Genomic DNA, 23,432 nt, shown 5'->3' with positions numbered 1-23,432 from the left:
TCACCCTTCTCTTCTGTCTGCCAACAGCTGTTGTCCAGGACCGTGCCCAAATCTGTATCTTCTCTTTACTCCCTGACAGATGGCTAGTCATCCCTATAGTCAAAATTCCCAAAACGTACTGTTTCCCCAAACTTCTGTTGGCTCCGTTGCTTATTCAGCCTCTAGTTCTGCCTACTTACCTTCATGATTGACCTAATCAGCTTCACATTGTATTGCAAATCTGAGGTTTCCCAGGTCCTAGTGAAGACAAAGAAAATCCATCACTTCAGCTCCAGTGTGTACCAGTGCATGACAGCAATTTACTGCAGAATTCAAACTTTTCGAAAGTAAACTCAAATAAAATGGAGGTCCATGTTACCTTGGCCAACTCTGTATACTGGCCCATCTGATTTGACCTTGGTCAGACACCCTGGTGTCTGCCTTGATGCTACCATCTATTAGTTAACCAACTAAACTAAGTGATCAGCCCCTGCATTCACCATCACACTTCTAGAAATGCCTTTCCTTGAATAATCCTGTACAAAGGAAGGGCTGTTTGTACCTCTGTCTCTTCTAGATTTGACAATCACAACAGAAATCACCTTAGCCTCCCTTTGTTCTTTAGCTGTAGGCTTCTCCGAGTTAAAGAAGCTTCTACCTATCTCCTGTTAGACATCAAGATAAACACCAGGAATATCACATATACAATTCCACTCACATTGTTTAGTAATCGCGCCGTAAGCAAACAAGACCCAGTGGAAAGAAGTTGCAGTCCTACGTACCTGATATGAACATTTGCACCTCCCACAAAACATCCATTCAGTTGCGAAGTGCTATCATCTAGTTTTAGGCTTAGAATTAGGTTTACATAAAGGTGAGCAATTAAATGCAATTTGTTTGTTTACACTTATTTTAATTTATATACTATGCTTGAAGGCACTTCCTCAATGAGCCCTTTGATTATTCTCATGTTGCGGATCACATCTCCATCAATCATAGTGCATTGCACCATGTTCTGTTCCTTTCAATGAAAATCTGTTGGCATCTCATTTCACAGCTGAATGAAACCTCTTCTTTCGAGCATACTCCACAGTGTTAAAAGCAGACTTGTAAATTCAATTATTCTTTTAGGAATGGCTAGAACACCATCAATGCTCAACGGGTAAATCAGTAGATGGAGCAGAGTCGACATTGCTGGTAAAAGTTCCATATTTAGCTCATTAAAAAAATTGTCACAGTCAAATGCGGGATAAGGTACTTTAATTTAGAAGGTGGGCTAGGTGCAGCATTAAAGTTATTAATGAATTGAATGCACTATTACACAATTTAGTATAATTACATTTTGGGCTAGCATTTACATTGGTGATTAATGAAGGTTACTTTTTCATTTAATTACATTCAATTTAATGTAATATAACTTGTTCATTGTTGGGGTTGAGGTATACGTATTGTCCATGTAGTTAAGCCAAAGTAGTCATAAATTGTATTACAATGTTCCCTTATTGACATAATGCCCCCCAAAAAGAAGAGGAAGCATTCTAAACGTGTATTCAACTCACATCAAAAAAAGGGTTAAGATACCACCACAGGTGGCATGGCCCATCACTAACAAGAGGAGCAAGACGTACGCACTAGACCAATACAGATAGCTGCTCAGAGGCTCAGTACAATGAAAGGAGGTATAACAGGGATGTGATCACACCCACTGGCTGACGATCACCAGACCAAACACAAGCACCCTCCATTTTGGACAAGCCATGCATTATGATTTAAACTTCAAACACTGCTATAAAAAAAACTATATAACATAAGACAACATCACGATTAAGCTCATGTCGAAATTGCTTAAAAATACCTTTTGTCCTCATCATATGGGAACCCGTACCTGAGATGAAGACAGATTAGCAGACTGGAAAACTACAGAAACCTATGAAGTGAGACTTTGTACACTTTCAGTTCCCTTTAGACAAGTTTGAGACCACACTTGCTACTAGCAATGTTCTCTAACATAATGAAAGAAGCCATTCAAAGACTATAGAGAAACGCCCAATAAATTCCAACAAACTTCTAGAAACAATAACAAAACCCTAGGAAAGACTTCACCTGACTTCACCTAAACAGCAAGAATAGTACTAAGAAGATGGAAAGACTACTCTTATGAAGATGGGCTTTCAATCATATGGATAAGAAACCCGGTCGTTGACTTCGAAGGCTAGGCGGGAGCGGTCCCGCAAGCTACTCGCGCTCCGGGAGTCGGCTCCGCGCCGTTCATGGTCCCCGTCGAGGAGGAGGTCGAGGGATTGGTCGCGGAGCCGCAGCCATCACCACTCATCTGGTTCCAAGTCTTCGGGTAAGTCGAAGCATAGTAAGAAGTCCAAGAGGCGACATCGCTCTTCGGGCTCCCCTCGCCGGTCGCGCGACTCGGCTGAGGGTTCGGGTGGTACCACCCACGCGGCTCTGTCGGAGCCGCAGGAGTCATGTCCGTCCCTGGGACTGTCGCGACTCCGGCGGAGAGCAGTGCCTTCCTCTCGGCCAAGAGAGACCTGGCTCCGTCGTCGATGCCTGCCGGCGCACCTACGGGCCCCTTGGGCTCGACTGGGAGGCCTAGCGAGCCGGCGGCTCCGGCTCCGGCGCCGTCATCGACTCTGGTCCCGACGCCGCAGGTCCCCGCAGGATCCAGGCCTGGATTCCAGTCGGCGCCGGTTGACCTCACAACCCCTCTGCCGGCGCCGACTCCGGTGCCACCCCCAGCGCCGCCTTCGGACGACGCCATTCCCCGGTTCAGTCCCGGTCCGGGCCCGGCGTCGGAGCGGCGCCGTCCGGCGCCGCACCCGACGCCGATGGGTGGAAATTTCATCTACCGCCCGGCTCCGCTCATTCCACCTGTCTACCAGGAATCGGATGACGGTGACGACTGGGAGGGGTCTGATGACCTGGGGGATGCCAGTGGTCTTGACACCTCCCCTGACACTGGCTTCATCTCTCCTCCGACCGTGGCTTCGGAGGAAGGTGCTGCATATTCTGTGGTGCTGCGCAAGGCGGCCGAAGCCCTTGGGCTAGAGCTACCTGCTGTGACCGTGAGGACTAACCTCCTCACAGAAGTGCTCCAACCGTCAGCAAGCTCCTCGGAGCCTCTGCTGCAGTTTAATGAAGCACTAGTGGACGTTCTGAGGGGCACCTGGTCCAAGCCCTCCACAGTACCTCCTGTGGACCGGAACGTGGCCCGGCGCCACTGCCCTGCTCCGGGCGATCCCAGTTTTCTGTCCATGCACCCTACGCCCGAGAGCCTGATTATCCAGGCCTCTGCTTCCCAGACCTCCTTCCCGTCCGCTCCCCCGGATCGGGAATCCAAGAGACTAGAACAGTTTGGTAAGAAGCTGTTCTCCTCCCTTAGTTTGGGATTGCGGTCTATTAACACCGCTTGTCTCTTGGACCGTTACTCCCACTCCCTGTGGGATACGGTGGAGGACGTGCTGCCCCAGTGTCCGGAGGAGGCCCGGACACGGCTCGCCCAGGCTCTTGCCGAGGGGCGGGATGCAGCGCGGCATGCAGTCCGATGTGGACTGGACACTATGGACTCGCTGGGTAGGGCAATGTCTACCACGGTGGGGCTTCGTCGCTACGCCTGGCTGCGGTCCACAAGTTTTTCTGGGGATGCCCAGAGCACCCTCACCCTTTTTGGCGACAAAGCGGATAGTGCGCTGGAGCGCTTTAAGGACTCCAGGGCTACGGCCAAGTCCTTGGGCCTCTCTGCCCCGCGCCCGCAAGCTTCCGCTTTTCGCCCCTTTCGTGGCCAAGGAAGGGGCACCCCCTCACGTCTGCCTAGTCACAGGCCGCAGAACCAACCTACACGCGGTCGCAGACGTGGATACCGCCGAGGCGGTACAGGAGGACAACGTGCCGGTCCATCCACATCTACCCCGGCAGCATCTGCCTCAAAGCCCTCCTAGTCCGTGCTTTCAGGCCCATTCCACGCCAGTGGGAGACAGAGTTTGCCATCACCTGCTCCACTGGCGTTCCATCACATCGGACAGGTGGGTGCTGCAAATCGTCCGAAGGGGCTACTCCCTCCCCTTCGAGGCGACCCCTCCAGCCATGCCACCGCTGTACCACCGCATGTCGGGGGATCACTTGAATCTTCTACAGGAGGAAGTTACGGCCCTCTTGGCCAAGGGGGCCATCAAGCGCGTTCCTGGTCCAGAAGTAAGTCGTGGTTGTTATTCCCACTACTTTCTGGTTCCCAAGAAGGGCAAAGGAGGCCTACGCCCTATCTTGGACCTCAGGAGCGTCAACGCTTTCCTCCGGAAGGAGAGGTTCAAGATGCTCACCTTAGCTCAGGTTCTGGCTGCCGTCGACCCTGGAGACTGGATGGTAGCGTTGGACTTGCAGGACGTTTATTTCCACATCTCCGTCCTGCCGGCCCACCGGCGTTACCTGCGGTTCACGGTGGGCCAGGAGCATTTTCAGTTTACCGTGCTCCCCTTCGGCCTCACCAGTGCCCCTCGGGTGTTCACGAAAGTGATGGCGGTGGTCGCAGCTCATCTGCGCAGATTGGGGGTTCCAGTCTTTGCCTATCTCGACGACTGGTTGTTGAAGGCGGGCTCGCCCCAGGCAGTCGTCTCCCACCTCCAGACTACGGCCGACCTCCTGCATTTGCATGATGAGGAGGGACCACCCAAAGGGCTGACAGGTCTAACACTGGGGTTCTCCATCAATGTGCCGAAGTCGCATCTGAGTCCCTTCCAGAAGCTCCTCTTCATCAGAGCGGTTCTGGACTCGGCGCAGTTCCGGGCCTATCCTCTGGAACAGCGGGTCCGTGATATTCAGGCTCTGATTCCCATCTTTCGGCCTCTGTCCCGGGTTTCGGTCAGGTTGGTGCTGCAGCTTCTGGGTCTGATGGCCTCCTGCATCCTGCTGGTACATCACGCCAGGTGGCGGATGCGGGCTCTGCAGTGGGATCTGAAGTTTCAGTGGGCCCAGCATCGGGGCAACATGTCCGACCAGGTTTTGATCTCGAAGGGCACTACAAGACAGTTGCAGTGGTGGCTCATGGACCACGATTGGGTCGGTGGCAGATCCCTCTCCCTACCCCAACCGGGGCATGTAGTGGTGACGGATGCGTCCCTCCTGGGTTGGGGGGGCACATGGGAGAGGCGGAGATCAGAGGACTCTGGTCTCCGGCGGAGTCTCGGCTCCATATCAACCTTTTGGAGCTGAGAGCGATCCGACTTGAACTGAAGGCATTCCTTCCCTCTGTCCGGGGAAGTGTAGTGCAGGTGTTCACGGACAACACCACCGCCATGTGGTATTGCAACAAACAGCACGGGGTGGGGTTGTGGACCCTTTGTCAGGAGGCTCTGCGCCTCTGGACATGACTGGAACATCAGGGCATCACCCTGGTGGTTCAACATCTGGCGGGCTCTCTGAACACCAGAGCAGACGTACTCAGCTGCCGGTGCATGATGGATCACGAATGGCGTCTCAACTCGGACGTGGCACAAAGCCTCTTTCAGCAGTGGGGAGAGCCTTGGTTAGATCTATTCGCCACCGAAGAGAACGCGCAATGTCCGCAGTTCTGCGCGTTGGAGTTTCCAAGGCGGCACTCACTCAGGGACGCCTTTCGTCGCGAGTGGAGTGCCAGTCTGTTGTACGCCTTTCCGCCTATACCACTTCTGCCCGGAGTGCTGAAGAAGATCAGGCGCGACCTGGCCCAAGTCATCTTGGTGGCTCCGGATTGGGCACGGAGATACTGGTATCCCGAGCTACTCAGTCTGTCGATCGATCCCCCGGTACGACTGCCTCTTCAGGAGGACCTTCTGTCACAGCAGCAGGGGACGGTCCTCCACCCGAACCTGTCCAGTGTCCACCTCCATGCGTGGAGATTGAGCGGTGACAGTTGATGCCATTTGACTTGCCTCCTGAAGTCTGTGATGTTATTCTGGCAGCCAGGCGTCCCTCCACAAAATCGGTATACGCCTGCAGGTGGAACAAATTTGTGGCATGGTGCACAGCAAAGGCTGTGGATCCCCTTTCCGCCCCTCTTTCTTCGGTTCTCCTCTTCCTTCTTTCCATGGCCCAGCAGGGCTCTGCTCTGGCCACTCTTAAAGGTTATCTTTCTACTATCTCTGCTTTCCTACGGCTCCCTGATCAGCCTTCTCTTTTCAAATCCCCTGTTGTTTCTCGCTTCTTTAAGGGCATTACTCACATGTTTCCTCCTGTCCCTTTCGTAATGCCTCAGTGGGATTTGAATCTTGTATTGACATATCTGATGTGTGCTCCCTTTGAGCCACTTCATAATTGTCTCCTTCATCTGTTAACACTTAAGACTGCTTTCCTGGTGACCATCACCTCTGCTAGACGGGTGAGTGAGCTCCAGGCTCTCTCTTCTAAGCCTCCTTTCCTTTCTGTCCGGACAAAGTTGTTCTCAGGACTCGTCCTTCCTTTCTTCCTTAGGTGGTGACTGCCTTTCACATTGGGCAGTCGGTTACCCTGTGAGAACACTAAGTATGAAGTTCCTATCAGAAAGAAAAAATGACATGTAATATCTGTAGGGTTGAACCCAGTGAAACACAGGGGAGCAATCTCCTTGTTGGAAAAAGACGCTCACACACCTGACAAGTAGGTGTCTTGCTTCATCATCGGGTCTGCTCCTACTCGGGCCGGCGCTGCAATGCCCGATCAGGCGCCCGTGATGGGGCCTACTTCACGGAGATCTTTATTCCAAAGCCGACAGGTGAAGTGTGAGTAAGGGTCCTAGTGTAGGTGAATGTGGTGAGTAAAGTGAAGTTAAAATAGAGAAAAATAGTCCAATAAAAAATAATATTAATGAGGTTGGCTACTTCCCTAGTTAAAATGAAAAAATCGCGTATCGTCACTCATTATAAAAGCCCTTACCATTACGTCCCCTCTCTTTTGACTCAGTCGGTTACCCTGCCCACCTTCTTTCCGCCTCCGCATCCCTCGAAAGAGGAAGAGAGGCTCCACTGTCTGGACCCAAAACGGGCGCTGTCCTTCTATTTGGATCTCACCAAGCAGTTCCGGGTGGACGAAAAAACTCTTTGTCTGTTACGTGGGCGCTAAGAAGGTACGAGCGGTGCACAAGCGAACCATCTCTCTGTGGGTCGTTTTGCGTATCAAGACCTGCAACTCCTTAGCTAAAAAGGAACCTCCTGTGGGGCTGAGGGCCCATTCTACTCGGGCCACAGCGGCGACCACTGCCCTGGGCCGGGGAGTCCCCATGCAGGACATTTGTCAGGCAGCAACGTGGGACTCGCTGCACACGTTTGCCAAACATTATTGCCTGGACAGCCAAGTCCGGAAAGACGGCTTCTTTGGCCGTTCTGTTCTCCAGAACTTTCTGGTGTGACCTTGGTTCGCAGACCCACCACCGGGGTTGGTATTGCTGTGGTATCTATTCTAAGGTGAGGAATCTAACTAACGTGTTTCTTTCAGATGAACAAGTTACTTACCTTCGGTAACAATATATCTGTAAGAAACATTAGTTAGTTAGATTCCTCACCGACCCACCCATCCTCCCCTTTCTGCGAACCGATATCTAGAGTTGAGGTCATCCCTTTCAGGGCTCTAGAATTTTTTGGCACCAGTGGCGGTCTCTTGCATGGCTCTGCGTTCCTGGCGCGGAAAGCTATGCACAAGAACTGGCGTCAGCGCACGAGGGCGGCGTTTAAGTACTCCGACGACGTTATCCCGGCGCACGACGCCGATGATGGACGCGGAGCCACAGACGACGCCTAGCGACGCGCAAGGGTATTGCTGACGAAACATCTTTCCGGATCCAGCCTGACGCCTGGGGATATTCTAAGGTGAGGAATCTAACTAACTAATGTTTCTTACAGATATATCGTTACCGAAGGTAAGTAACTTGTTCATTAAGGAGAGAAAGGATGAAGATAGCACGAGGGAGCAACAGCCATTAAAATTATGCCAAATCCATACTCTTAGCGAGGGCAGTGTCGCTCTACTGCTCTCAGAGCAGTGGGAAAAGGAAAAATAAAATGATAATAACAACGTTATCATTTCATTTTTTGTAGTTACGGGGCTAGGTTAAGCCAGGGCTGGCTGATGTCACAGGGAGAAGGAGTGGTTTGTGCACAATAAGTGCTCATGACGGTTTGGCCAGTCGTCTTGGGCCGGCCAAACAGTCATCCGCACTTTGCATGTTCTCCACTGCGTGTATTGCACAGCCTGGGTGGAGAACATGCACAGGCTCCCACTCCCCGTATGAGCGCCGCACCACAGTGCTCAGACCAATCATGACGCTGCTGTCATCGTGACAGCGGCATCGTGATTGGCTTAGGGGAGCATGTGTGCTTCCTGCTTCCGGGCTCGGAATCAGGAAAAGAAGTGAAGAGAAGACAGAGGAGAGACGGCAAAGAGGTAAGAGGTCTTTTTAAAATATTTTGCTGTTTTCAACCCCCGTGCCATCCCTGTTCCCTACCAGCCACCACTGACTATTTCTTTACGGTGGCCAATGAATACAAGTCAACTTAAATACATATACCATTTTACTCTTTCTTCTGCACAGCTACTACAGGCCCTGAATGGAACAGGTCACTGCACTTGTGCACAGCATTCGAAAATGTCCTTCCTCCTCATGCTTTCTGAAGACTATGTGACTGGAGGCCTCCTGTGTTGCAAGTAGTTCTAGACAAAAGGCTTATAGCCAGATCCTTATTTACTCTTCTTTAATTTAGCACATGCAATCCAAAGCATGCTGAATTCTTCCAGCCCGCCTGCCAATTTACTGATTCCATTTTTTGGAGGATCCCCATGTAGAATTCCTTCTTAACCAAAATAATTGATTCCACAACTGTTTTAAGTAAATGTCCTTTAGCGCTCTCCTACGTTTTCAATTGGCTAAATTGTATGTTAGCAACATATGTTTACATTAATTCCCCAGACAAAACAAAAATGATATTGCTTTATTTCTATGCTAGTCCTAACAGAGGGCCTCAAGAAAGCTCAGATGAAACAGTGAAACATTGGTCAATGATTGCAACTAAGGTCCACATTATCATAGATAGTCTTCAGTACAAGATTCCTTAGTGGCTTCCTCGCTTTCCACCTATTTTCAATCAATTCAATCAATCAATCAGGACATTTGTAGAGCGCGCTACTCACCCGTGAGGGTCTCAAGGCGCTGAAGGGAGGGGGGGAGCCGCTACTGCTCGAAAAGCCAGGTCTTGAGGTGCTTCCTGAAGGAGAGATGGTCCTGTACTATTCCGGCTGGTCCTACGTGTGTACTAGAATGTGTGCTTCATACATGTATACTCTAAATTAAAAACGGTATTGTATTTTATTGTAGCAGCTTACTCCGCCAGCCCCCCTCTCCCCGCCACCCCCAAACCCCCCCCCCACCCCTGCCGCCTTACCACCCCCGTACCGTACCGGCCGCCACTGATTGACTGATCTAAAACGTATGGTCTAACTTATTTTATTAATATTTATTTGCATTTTAGAATAGACCCAAGTGTGTGAATTGACATACATTACAGCAAATCTCCAGTATACCTCAGACTGTTCAAAGTATGATAATGTCATATTTTCTCCTGCAATCTGTCACTGACAGTGCTATCTAATGTGGCAATAGATCTATTTGGGTCTTGCCTACAGGGGATAATATCCCCTTGTTTTTACCAAGGGTTTGTCAGTGGATAATATGGCGTAAGAAAATACTGATCAGTCCTAGAGAAACTTATGGTCTAATATTAAGGGCCCACGGGAGTTGGATTGGAATTTCCCTAAGTGTTGACCCTCTTATAATAAGAAGTGACCCACCAGCAAGCCTTTTGTGAAGGGGGCGCTGTACGGGGAAGAGCGGGAGGGGCTCCAGGAGTGTAACTTGGTAGGAAGGAAGGAAGGGGCGGGGCGGGTAGCGGGCGGCTTGCACACAGCCAGGCTGCGTGGAAAGAGCCGTCAGTGTGCTGTTTATGGTCGTGTAGTCCTGTTTTACAGCAAAGCTCGTTTAAGTAGCCTAGTTAGAGAAATGAAAACGTAAATAACCTGCGGGGGCCCATTTCACTGCGCAGCACAGCTGGAGGAGGTTAAGCGGTGACAGATGTGTAATGAGAAACAAAAGCAGAAGTTTCAAGAGCCTTGTGTTTAGGTTTAAGTTTAGGAAGTAAATTGCTTGTCATATTACCTTAACACCAATAAATCCGTCCAGGGCCGGACTGGGGAAGGAAGCTAAAGCAGCTCTGGCAAAAAAAAGCTCAAATCAGCCCCACTCCCTTCGTCTCCTTCCGCAGTCTCCTAGTTTGCATCCATCTAATCTCTCTCTCGCCTATCGTCTCACTCTTCTCCCTTGTACGCCTTACTGGTCGCTCTTTCTCTCCCTCCCTCCCTCGAGGTCTCCTCGTGCTTGCTGCAGTGAGCCTCGAGGAGCTGGGGAAAGCGACAGAGGCCCCAGTGTAGACAGTGGCGTAACGAAACTTGAGGGGGCCCACCTGCACAGTACATAAAGGGGGCCCCCTCCGACCACACTCAGGAGCTCATCTGCCAGGGTACTGGGCTGAAGCGGCCCCCTGGAGCTCGCCCCCCCCCCCCCCGCGGGGGCTGCAGTGGCCTTTGTTATGCCCCTGAGTGTAGAGTTGTACAATCCTCCTTCTTGGCCTGCTCCGTTCCACACTCCGGAAGTAGTCGACAGTTCGGAGCTGACTGGAGTGGATGTGGGCATTGTGCATCATACATTTACCTGTTACCAGCTAGTGCCCCCAGCTTTGTTACAACAGGAATTGACGATGGGGACCTGGCACAACCCGATGTCGCTGGGGCCCACCCAGTGGCGGCTCCTCCGCTATGGCGGAGGAAAGTCGCCCCAATTCTTTTAAGTAGTGCGAAGCAGGAAAAGAAAATGATAATAACTTTGCGTTATTAGCATTTTATTCTAAGTGCTGCTTTGTGGGAGGGCGGGTGGGCGGGGCTTCTCTGCTCTCGGAGCAGGGGAAGGGAGGAGTGGTTTGCCCACTCCTAAGTGCGCAATGACTTTTTCGTCGTCCCTTTCGGGCCGCCCAAACCAGTCATGTGCACTTTTACCGTTCTCCATGCAGGCTGCATTACAGCCTGCATGGAGAACAAGCCCAGGCTCCCATTCCCTGGTTCAGCGTCCAACCAGGATGCTTAAAACCAATCACAATGCTGCATTGCAGCGTTGTGATTGGTCAGGGGAGCCTGGCTATGAAGAGCAGAGAAGAGCAGAAGCGGAGATGCAGGACCCGGCGCAACGGTAAATGTATTTATTTCTTTATAATATGCGAGACCCCTGTGCACCGCCCCCGCTGCACGCCACCCACAAACCGCCCGCCTCGCCATCTGTGAGCAATGCCAACCTGAACTCACATTTCCTTCCCAGCTACTGCTCGCACCCAGCTCCATTGACGGACTGTTGTTGTCTGCATGTTATGGAACTACCAGTGTGAGATGGCACTCTCCTCCCCTTTGCCTGTGCTGGAAGTTGAATTTTTCATTGTAAGTCTTAGGGGATCTTGCATTCTGTGCGCGCAAGCGGCTACTCCACCATCTCCCATAGCGTGTGTTCCACATTTCCCCGCCTCTCCTCTACATCATGCCACTGCTGAATGAGTGCCATCTTGGATCTGGGATGTCCTTGTTCCTCTCAGGCTTCCTTTTCAGTTCCTTTCATGCAATGTCCTGAATTGTATTTTCCCCCATGTGAATGTTATTTTACACATTATTAATGCAAAACAGGTCCCCACCGCTGCAAAACAGGCCCCTACCGCTGCAAAACAGGCCCCCACCGCTGCAAAACAGGCCCCCATTCTTCCAGCTTCCCAGGGAAATGCCCGGCCCTGTATAGAGTAGAGTTCAGTGTCCTAGAGTAGAGTGTCATAGGGTGAAATGACTTATAGTAGAGGGGAGGGTAGTAGAGTGGCATAGCATAGAGTGGAGAGGCATAGTGTAGAGTGGAATAAAGTGTCATAGAGTGGAGTCGCGTAGAGTGAAGTATTGTGGACTGAGTGTTTAATGTGGAGTGGCATAGCGTTGAGGGGCCTAGAGTGTTGTGGAGTGTCATAGTGGCACAGCATAGAGTGGAGTAAAGTGTCATAGAGTGGAGTGCAGAGGAGTTGAGTGCCATGGAGTGGGAAGCGTGGGGTGGCATAAAGTGTTGTTGAGTGGCATACAGTGTCATAGAGTAGAGTAGAGTAGAGTGGCCTAGAGTGAAGTGTTGTAGAATGGAGAGGCAATAATGGAGTAGAGTGTCTAGAGTAGAGTGTTGTGGAGTGTCATAGAGTGGAGCAACATAGAGTAGATTAGAGTGGCCTACAGTAATTCAGAGTAGAGTATCATAGTGTGGCATTGCACAGAGTGGAGCGGTGTAGAGTCATAGAGTGGAGTAGAGTGGCGTGGAGTAGAGTGTCAGAGTGGAGGGGCATAAAGTGGCATAGCACAGAAGGGAGTAAAGTGTCAATGAATGGAGTGCCATGGAGTGGTGTAGTGTAGAGTGAGTAAAGTGTCAGAGTGGAGTGGTATAGCGTGGAGTGGCATAGAGAGTCGTAGAATGGAGTGGTTTAGAGTGGAGTAGAGTGTTGTACAGTAGAGTGGGGGTCCATTGGAGTACAATGGTCTAGAGTGAAGTGGCTAGAGTAGAGTGGCGTAACCTAGAGTAGTGTGTTGTAGAGTGGAGTGGCATAGCACGTCATAGAATGAAGTGGCCTAGAATGAAGTGTTATAGAGTGTCATAGAATGTAGTGGCTTAGAGTGTCGTATGGTATAGTGGCATAGAATGGAGTAGAGTGTCCTAGAGTGAAGTGGCATAGAGTAGAGTTGCGTAGCATGGAGAAGAGTGTCGTAGAGTGGTGGGCGTAGAGTGAAGTGAAGTGGAGTGGCAAAGAGTGCAGAGAAGTAGAGTGTAGTGGAGGGGCATAGAGTGGAGTGTCGCGGAGTGGAGTGTCGCGTCTCGGAGTGAAGTGTCGCGGAGTGGAGTGTCGCGGAGGGGGGTGGGGTGTCGTAGAGTGGAGTGTCGTAGAGTGGAGTGTCGTAGAGTGGCATGTAATGTCGTAGAGTGCAGTTGATTGGCACAGAGCGGAGTATAGTGTCGTAGAGTGGAGTTGCATAGAGTTGAGTATTTAAATTACCATTACATTTGCACATACATACAGGTTCATTGATATAACTATACAGGGCACAAAAGATAACATGTGGAATTGGCATCATTAATTGCTTGGAATTGTTCTGATCTTGTTAAAATATTTATTTCAAAATATTAAAAAATGTGCTTCATGTGTGCTTTCCCAATTCATATATATTCTGGAATATCTGCACAATTAATTTGCAGGCATTTAAATGTTGTGTGCTAGAAAAAATAACATCCTACAGCGTTCCCTCTCATTTGGGTAGCTTTCACGTGGGTACCTCTGTCTCTGAATGCACCTCAAAGGTGACAAGATAAAAAGACAATTTAAAGGCCTGTTTACAGAAAGAAAGCACTCATGGAAGAATATAATCAGTGTTTGTGAACAGGCTTTGCCCTACAGGAGGAACAAAGACATGCCGGGTAACATAAATAAAGCCAGATAATAGAAAGCAAGTAAATGTGAGTTGCAAATCACAGAGCCAATGGTAATCCCAGGGAAGCTCTCAGAATGTCTCCAAGATGTCTTTGTAAACCAGACAGCTGTGCTGTCTGGTAGGCTTCGACATAAAAGAAGACATTTACAGATAGCTACTTTCAGACTGAACTTTTGTCTAGTACATTTTGTATGTTGTATGTTTCAATATTATTCCTCTACTTTTTCATTACAAATGTGAGTGCCTTACAAACATTCATTAACTCCTCCTCTAGCATTTGTACCTGGACAACCTGTAATTAGATACCAAGAATGGAGACATTATTTTTCAAAATATATCTCTACACTAGAAGATGAAAATCAGGAGGAGTTTCCTCCTTTGACGAAAAACATTCTTCTACAAACTTATGGTCATGAAAGCCTACACATTTACAATCAAATAGAACAGAAAGTTGGAACAGCTGAGTAATCTAAAGTTTTCTAAAATGCTTTGAATGATTTAGATACTTACTTGTTTCCACTAGTTTGTGCTGCAATTGGCAGGTACAATGTTTTCCACGGGAAACAACAGAAACTGAAAACGTTGAAGACTACGTACCTTTTCTCATAAAAGGTGGATTTTTCCCCCAAATTCGGGAGTTTACATGATGATCTAATCACAGATCAGATAACCATGCGATTGCGGCTTCTTCTCTAAGGCGGGGGAGCGTCGCCCCACTGCTGTTCGCAGTGCTAAAGAGGAAAAATAAAATGATACCGCTCTGTTATTATCATTTTATTTTTCCCTTCTGAGGCAGTTTTACGGGACGGGCGGGGCTAGGCTTCTCATGGAGCACGGGGAGTAGTGGTGGGCACTAAAGTGTGCATGACTGTTTGGCCGGCCATCTTGTTCTGGCCAAACAGTCCTTCGTACATTGCATGTTCCCCACCAGGCTGTAGTAAACAGCCTGGTGAGGAACATGCCCAGGCTCCCTGTTGCATATTACAAAAATTGTCAGCCATTAAGCAGAGGTGCTCAAATTGCAACATTGTGGCACACTATGCTAAAGTGTGCACTAAAGCACAAGTTTCGTCCACTGCAGAAATGTTGCAGAGAAATCTGGCCCAGACTCCAGAATATCACAGTAACAATACTATTTATTGTGTTTTGAGCATTGACTCAAATTAACTGGATGTAGGTCTTCAATCCAGGAACAAGTCCGTGTTAAACAAAAATGTGTGTAGAAGGTGTGGTTATCAACATAGTAGCTGATACTAGGTCACCTGAAACGATTGTCAATGAATACAATTGGAAGTGAAATTCAAAAACTTTAGAAATAATCTGTTGCCTACTGATATTAACCCTCAAAGCTTTACTATGGATGCCTTTCCAGTGCTTGGGTTTACACCTTTAACTTTTGAATTTAAGAGCCGAAAGGCTCTATGGAAAGTATATGTTTCCATCAAAGGTCCATCTGTATGTATGGACCTAAGGGCATTACGAATAACATTTAATTCTAACAGCTCAAAGCAAGTTCTAGTTGTGGAATCTGATGATGGGTTTGTAAGTACCACAAAGGTCGAATTTCTCAAAATATTGTCAGCCACTAATGGAGAACTTAATGGTTTTATGCACAACATCATTCTAAAATGACATTGTTATATCGTTGCCACATAAAGTAAGGAACATTACTTTAGATGTAGGAAATGAGGTTGCACCTTCCAATAATGAGGAAGTCAGATCACTTTTGGGGATGGCCCAATAATATTTGAAGTTTGTGAAAACTTTACTGAAACAACATGTATAATATTCCCCCAGCATTTAAAGAAAAACGCACTGTATAGCTGAACTAAAGAAACTCAAAAGAAATAATTTTGATACTATTAGGGGCAAAATCTGTATGGCCATATTTTTAAGTGTTATTGAGCCTTCTTATAAAACAGTAGTAACCACAGAGGGAAGTAGAAGAGAAGTTGGTGCAGTCCTGCCCCAGATTGATGAGAGGGGCAAATGCATCGCAATAGCTTTGCTATATGATTATTCACACATTTCGTAGAGTTCCTTTCAAGACAGAGCAAGAAATGTTGGTTTGTAGGTGAGGAGTTGATTAGTTCACACAATTTGTGTGGGGGCACACAAGTTCTGACTATAAAACCTTAACTAAAATCCTAACCTCCAGCGGTATGAATAAGGCCACAACTAGCATTACTAGAATGTCATTCAGGCATTTGTGAAATAACTATGTTATACAATACTTTCCTGGGGTAAAGAACAATGTAGCTGTTTTTTTTTGGAGAGCTCTATTGCTGCTAAAAGAATTGGCTGTGAATGCTTGGAGTGACTTTCGTGTTGCAGTGCCTGACTCGAAGGCTATTTATCTATGGAAGAGTGGAACGCTGCCTATGGGTCAGATGAACAACTCAAAGACAGTGAATAATACATTGTAACTGGATGAAACAAAAATACATTCTCACTTATGTGTGCAGAAAGCACAGTGAAGTGAGAGATAAGACACATTTGGATAATGCAGGTTTTATTGCTGAAGGTTGCAAAATGGTGTCTCCTTGTAAACTGAAGAACCTGATAATTAACATTAATCATGAGGGTATCTAGGTATTGTAAAATCGAAAAGGAAACTCAAAGAACAATACTGTTGTCCTGGGATTGATTCTGACGTTGTGAAGTTTGTTCATGAACACGTGGGATGTATAGGCCCACTTTGTACCCAGTTGAAGTTCCTGTCTCACAGTGGGAAACATTAGCTATTCATGTTCTTGGTCCTAGTTGAGGATCCGGTGAGACCATGAAATATATTTCTGTAATAAGTGTTCTATTTTTCAAGTGGCCTGAGATTAAGAGTGTAACGAGAACTGATGCATCCAATGTAGTCTTGTTTCTGTATGAGCTGGTCCAGACAGAAGGTTTACCTAAATTTCTGTTAAGTGGCAACGGTCCATATTTTTGTTGAGAAGAAGTGGAGTTTTTCCTTTCAAGAAATGGGATCAAACATAAACGTGCTTTTGTGTACCGCCCTCCTGGGATTGGAAGGTGGAACGTTTCAATAGTGTGGTCATGGGTAGCGTACAAATTGCTAATGGAAGAAATCTGTCTTAGGAAGTTGAATTGCCCAAGTTAATTTGGGCTTATCACACTAACCTGACTGACAGATTTTAGCCCCTTAAACATTTTACATGGTAGAGAACCATACACATATGTTATTTTGTGCTGGATGACTGAAAAGAGGCAGAGAGATAGGTCTCCCACAAGAGTTTGGATGAACATTGAGCATGCTCAGTTAACGTATTATTATGATTGCAAGCGTGGAACCAAGAAGGTCGCTTTTAAGGTTGCCAAATGGCTCAGAAATAAAGTCCAGCCAAGGTTTGCAAAGGAGATTCCCGGTAGTCTGATACTGTACAAGCATGTGAAGTATTTGCCAATCCTGCAAAGTTGAATGAATGCAAGATTTGGCACCTTTGTAGATTCTCATTGTGGAAGCAATAATCATGCGATTCGGCTAGAGTACAGAAAAACACTAGTAGAGTTGGTTCACATGAAAAGCCCTTATTTGATTTTAGTGAAAGAAGAGGTGATGGGACTTACCGATGCTGTTTCTTCACCTCCATGAGGTGAAACTGATGATAACAGATTCGCTGGTATATTCGAGAATGCATAAGTAGAATGCACCTCTGAAGCTGTACGCATTTCTAAATCAGGACCTCACATAAAACTTCCCAATAGATATAAGGATTTTTTGTTGTTGATTAAAATGCTTAGTTGAACTTTATTTTGTGGCCAGTCCTAGCACATGAAAATAATTACGACTGTTGGTGTGTAGTTGATGTTATATCTGTTGTTTATGAAGGAGGATGTGTAGTGTTGCTGTAGAATCATTTCTCCTGGCCAACTATGTTCCACACTCCAGAATGTAGATTTTGAGTGACCACATTTGGAAGTCAACAGGAGCTGGCTGGAGGGGATGTAGCTCTCTGAGTGAATTGTGCCTGTTAAACTTACCTGCTACCAGACGCTGCCTCCAGCGTTTTCATAACAACGAGGAGCCCCCAATGGCTCCTGCCCACCGGGGAACTGCCTGGTGGAGTAAAAGCCCAGTCCGGCCTGAATCCATTTTTGTCACACTTCAGCACGCTAGGGCAGTGAGCTGAACACTCGCCACCATTGCTTAATTTATTTAAAAAATAAATACAAATGTTTTTCTTAGAAGTCCGCCACCGGTAGTGCAGGGCTTGCTGAATACCAAGGCTGCCTAGTCTTGTTTCCCCCTCATCACGCCTTTCTTTTCTTCCACAGACCTACACTTACTAGCTCTTTGTCTCACTCTAACAGGTTCTCTTTCATCTCAATTTTCTCCTTTTGTTACTGGTTGCATATCTTTGTCTCTGGGTCAAAGCCTGATTAGGAGAATAAGGCCTGGTCCCCAAAGATGAATGCTGGTGGCCACCACGTGCACCCATCACGCACAGTGTACTGTTCCCACTGATAAACTGCTGTGCTGTGAAGGCCCGGATTTAAAATCCCAGCAGAGTATATTCAGACTTCCTCTTTCACTGGTCGGTGAGCAGAGTGCCATCAATTTATTAGTGGTATCATCTTTTATTTATAGCGCTTAGAAAGGAAAGCACGGGAATACGTGGATACAAAGAGCTATAAAAAAATAAAAGCTAAATTATTATGCGTGTATTCTGATTCTCACAGCTCAATCTCTAGCCTTTCGCTGAAGTAGCATGTTGGGCACACCTGAATCTGTCACTCCGTTTGTGAGGGAAAGGATATTTTGATATTGAAGTTTGGTCTCAAGAAACCAAGTCAAGGCACTTTGGTCTTCTTGTACAAGGAGTGAAAGAAGGTATGTGCTCTGATCAACGCTTGGACCTGTGGTGACAATGTTACTTAGAGTTGGGGATTGCACGTTTGGTTGTAATAATGAAACGTCTATTTTAGGGGTCTGTAAAGGTGCAAAGTTTTTTTTTTGGGACAACCTTCATAAAGGTCTGTGGAAATGTTTGCATAGTTAGTAGGGTTTTTCACTTCGTGGCATCGGTGTCTAAATCATGCCTGTTGAAACAATTTACGACAACTGTGTTACTGTTTAAAGCGGGAAAAATGGTTCTGCCGCAGGTATACTTTTCAGAAAATAGTGCCTACGTGCTCCAGTTTCCTGGCGCTGGGGAATAACTAGAGCCTGTTTTAATATCCGCATCGGCACAATTTCTGAAGCTTTGCAGTCTGTCTTGAGCAGTAATTAGCTTTGCGGCCAAGTTTGTATATAAAATGTACTGAAAACAACGCAAGTAGTATTTTATTGTAATTGAAATTCCAAATCATGTGAAGTGAAGTAAACTTCGCATCCCTACAAATGTTCCTATATCAATTTTGGCACGTCAAACCTGCTGACATTTACTGCTTACAAATGCACAGTAATTACTGTGACATGTAGATTTTGGGGCGGTATGTAACGAGTTCCACATGTTATGCACCATTAAAGAGTTTGAACTTGGAGTAGAACATATTTACCAGACATGGTAAGTACCTTACCCCACGGCGGAGGCATTTGCTGTGTCCGGTAAATACATTACATCCTCGGCCACAGTTGTGAGTGGGGAATTTAACTCCTGGAGGCAAACTCTTATGTCTGTGAAATGTGTTATTGTTTGGGCTGGAGTTGAAACCCTTTTATGAACTGTTCTGCCCAAATGAGTTCGTTTCACTCCAGTTGCCGCGGGTATGAGTCACTGAAAAGAATTAAATGGGCAAGCAGCTGTTTCCTGGACTCAGGGGATGACGTCAGACATTGTCCGCATCCTGTGCCCTTAGATCCGAAGATAGTTCTCCATTTTCTTTCCAGTAATTCATTCTGGAATCAGAAAGGCAGGCATTTGCAAATGATTTGATAACACGTGATATCTTGTACTTCTGCAAAGATTTTTTTATCATTTAAAAAAAGCAGAGTTGGTCCCCTCTAGTCAGGGGTCCCGTTTCATTGCTATTACCGTGTGTCACAATATTAGTGTCAGTGTGAGCTCCACCCCCAGTTTCAGTGCAAAAGCCTTAGAGAATTGGTACTTAAAAACATTTTCATGGGGACCAAAATGTTTTGTCTGTGATGTGACAGAGGGCCACATTGTTGCCAGCAGGGTGGGGGTCAGGAGGAGAGGGTTCCGGTGGTCAATCACACTAGGGTGGGTGTACTGTAAACGAAGCATATACATCTGCTGAATAGCACATTGTTGAAACCAGAAAACCTGAAATGAATCCCAGATTCTCCACTTTCCCAAACTGTGTGATCTTAAGCAAATGTTTTTATTTCACTTGCCCATTTTTTTTCTTCATTATCGCATATAAAAGGATATCGAAATACATGATTTCAGGATGTACAATGTGCGATTGAACTTAAAAGGAAAATTTGAACTTAAAAGGAAAAGGAAGATGGCGGACTGATGCCGCGCGTTCGAGGACGCTCTCCGTACTTCTCTTGCTGAACCTCCAGTGAGCCACCACCAAAGACCCGCCTGCCTCCCGGCATTGTAATGCAAGCGTTAGGTTAAAGGCTGGGCTGTAATTAGGATCTGTTTAGATACTTACCTGCATATCTGCAAAACAAATGTGCCGCATTTCTACAGTGAACAAAGAGGTTTATGTGTGCCGCTCCGCTTCAGGTAGTCCAGACGTTTCAGATGCCGCGAACACTTGCCGGGCGTTTTATTCGGACTCACGGAAGCATACAATCAATCAATCAGAGTACTTGTAAAGCGCGCTACTTACCCATGAGGGTCTCAAGGCGCTGAGGGGAGAGGGGGTGCCGCTACTGCTCGAAGATCCAGGTCTTGAGGAGTCTTCTGAAGGCGAGTAGGTCTTGGGTCTGCCGTAGGTGGGTAGGGAGGGTGTTCCAGGTCTTGGCGGCGAGGTAGGAGAAGGATCTGCCGCCGGAGTTAGTTTGTTGGATGCGGGGGGCGAGGGCGAGGCTGGCAGAGCGGAGCTGGCGGGTGGGGGTGTGGAAGCTGAGTCTGCTGTTCAGGTCGGCTGGTCCGGCGTTGTGGAGCACTTTGTGTGCGTGGGTGAGGAGCTTGAAGGTGATCCTCTTGTCGACGGGAAGCCAGTGTAGGTCTCTCAGGTGGGGGGTGATGTGGCAGCGTCGGGGGACGTTGACGATCAGTCGGGCGGAGGCGTTTTGGATGCGTTGTAGTCGTCGTAGGTGTTTAGCTGGGATTCCTGCGTAGAGTGCGTTGCCGTAGTCCAGTCTGCTGCTGACGAGTGTCTGTGTCACCGTTCTTCTTGTTTCGGTCGGGATCCACTTGTAGATCCTGCGGAGCATGCAGAGGGTGTTGTAGCAGGAGGAGGAGATGGCGTTGACGTGTTTAGACATGGAGAGGGAGGAGTTGAGGATGAATCCTAGGTTGCGTGCATGGTCGGTGGGTGTCGGTGCTGTTCCCAGTGTGGTCGGCCACCATGAGTCGTCCCAGGCTGAGGGGGTGGGTCCGAGGATGAGGACCTCCGTTTTGTCCGAGTTCAGCTTCAGACGGCTGCTCCTCATCCAGTCGGCGACAGCCTTCATTCCCTCGTGGAGGTTGGTTTTGGCGGTGTGTGGGTCCTTGGTGAGCTGGGTGTCGTCGGCGTAGGAGATGATGTTGAGGTTGTGATGGCGGGCCACTTGTGCGAAGGGGGCCATGTAGACGTTGAACAGCGTTGGGCTGAGGGATGAGCCCTGGGGGATGCCGCAGATGATGTCGGTGGCTTCGGATCGGAAGGGTGGGAGGCGGACGCTCTGGGTTCTGCCGGAGAGGAAGGACGTGGTCCAGTCAAGGGCCTTCTCTTGGATTCCGGCTTCTAGGAGACGTGTTTTTAGAGTGTGATGGCAGACCACGTCGAAAGCGGCTGACAGGTCCAGGAGGATGAGGGCTGATGTTTCGCCGTTGTCTAGTTGGTGCCTGATGTCGTCTGTGGCAGCGATGAGGGCTGTCTCGGTGCTGTGGTTTCGTCTGAATCCGGACTGGGACGGGTTCAAAATGTTGTTGTCTTCCAGGTGGCGGGCCAATTGTATGTTGACGATTATCTCGATGACCTTCGCCGGGAACGGGAGCAGGGAGATGGGCCACTCTCAGAGGGAAGCTGGGGATCGACATGGCTCCACCACGCACCGCTAAAGGACGGCGCGATGAAGCCCCAACTTCAGCAAGTACAACATTTAAACTGTGGGCAGTTCAAACAAGGATAAGGATGCAGGGAGCAGCGCCATTACTTCATCAACAGGTGAGCTGAACTTACCGAACTTGTCCGTTTGCACTTCCTTGACTAATGGCGATTTCACCGCCGGGTCCAGGGCGGAGGCTGGGTCAGGGTCACAGCTTGGGAAACCAATTCTGAAATTACTCCAATCTGGGAGAGCAACTGAATTACTTAGGTCATGCGGGTCCAAGAACTCCATTCCGGATGTTGTGATGGCCGAAGTGTTAAACGCTGCAATACAGGATGTGAGAGGTGGTGAGGCTGGCCCAGCTGACATAGACAACACTAGGGATGTATCTCCTGTGCACCCCGTCGTTAATTTACAAGAAGCCGGTAAGAAAACCGAACCAGCAGCGATTAGTTTGGCCAACGATATAGTATTAGAAAATGAAGAGAAAGATGGTCCTGTGGGTACAAGAGACTGCCAAATAGACAACTCGACGGCTAGTTCTACAATAATAGCTACGACGGCTGGTCTTACTGGATCAATCTCAAAGGAACGCTTTGATTCCACCGAGACTGCTGTTCAGCTAATAGGCGAGAGCCTTGGGGAAGGGAATGGTGATACTAGTAATGGGGCTACTAGTAACAGAGGGGATCCTGTAGAGCAACAAGTTTATAATCCTGCTGATATCGCGGCTGATACTGTGGCTAATGTTGAGGCGGCTGGGCCAATCCGAACCCCAACTGCTTCTGACACGGAGTGGCTCAATCCGGCGCAAGGCTTGGAGAACAATCAATGCGATATCCTTGGCGGGGGGAAGGGTGTAAGAATTAAAAGCTCTAAAGTTGTTAGGACATGCAAAGGCAGTAAAGGTCACAGCGGGGGAGTAAAGCAACAAGTAATCGATGCAATGGGGCGATTAAAGTAGGCTTCAACCACCACTGACACAGCTGGTTCATGGGTCAGTCCGTTGCGCAAATGGGTCTGTTCGAAAGGCAAAGTGAAAAACATTATCTCTAGGCTATCAAACGCTAGCAGCACGGCAACCACCCCTACAGAACTACCAGAGGGAGAGGGAGTTAGAGTTTACGTTGATCAGTCAGCATTAGCAGACGCTCCAGAGAAGTTTGCATCCACCACTATTAGTGAATCTCCAACATCTTTAGTCTTTTCCCCAGCTTCAAGCCCTGCAGTGCCACCATCAACTATGTTGGAGCTAGGTGCTTCTGCCAACAATCAGGAACGGATAGGAGAGGAGCCTTCACTGTCTAGTATTATGCAAGCACTGTACACTCAGAGAGCAGAAGCCCAGGAGTATTACAAACAGGCTAATGCTGATAGTAGCGAAATTAAGCAAGCCTTGGCAGAGGTAACATCTAAGGTCAGCCAGCTCTCTTCTGAAGTCACTGACCTACAGCAACGAGTGGCTGCAGTGGAAGAATCCAACATGTATACAGTTAACCTCGTAAAAACACAGGATTCTCAAATTATAATAATGCTATCTAAGATTGAAGATCTTGAAAATCGTTAGAGGTGCCAGAATTTACAGATTTTTGGTATTCCAGAAGGAAGGGAAGGCAACAATCCGCAGGCTTTTATTGTTAGACTTCTTCAAGAAGCCTTTCCGGACCTTGCAGACTGGGATATGGACACTCAAGTTCAACCGGCACACAGACTGCCATTGTCAACTACCCAGGGTAGTCAGGCCAAATCCAACTTTGCTCGACCTATCCTTGTG

General features: G+C 48.0%; 1 protein-coding gene across 4 annotated transcripts in view; it reads left to right on the top strand.

The window, feature by feature from the left end:
* The window catches only part of PPP2R3A (protein phosphatase 2 regulatory subunit B''alpha), a 1,290,855-nt gene that overhangs the window by 617,811 nt on the left and 649,612 nt on the right, over positions 1 to 23,432 (top strand). The window lies entirely within an intron of this gene.

This window comes from Triturus cristatus, chromosome 11, assembly GCF_964204655.1.
Source record: "Triturus cristatus chromosome 11, aTriCri1.1, whole genome shotgun sequence".
Taxonomy (NCBI): domain Eukaryota; kingdom Metazoa; phylum Chordata; class Amphibia; order Caudata; family Salamandridae; genus Triturus; species Triturus cristatus.
The sequence above is the reverse complement of the archived record's forward strand: the minus strand, read 5'-3'. Positions and strand labels throughout refer to the sequence as shown.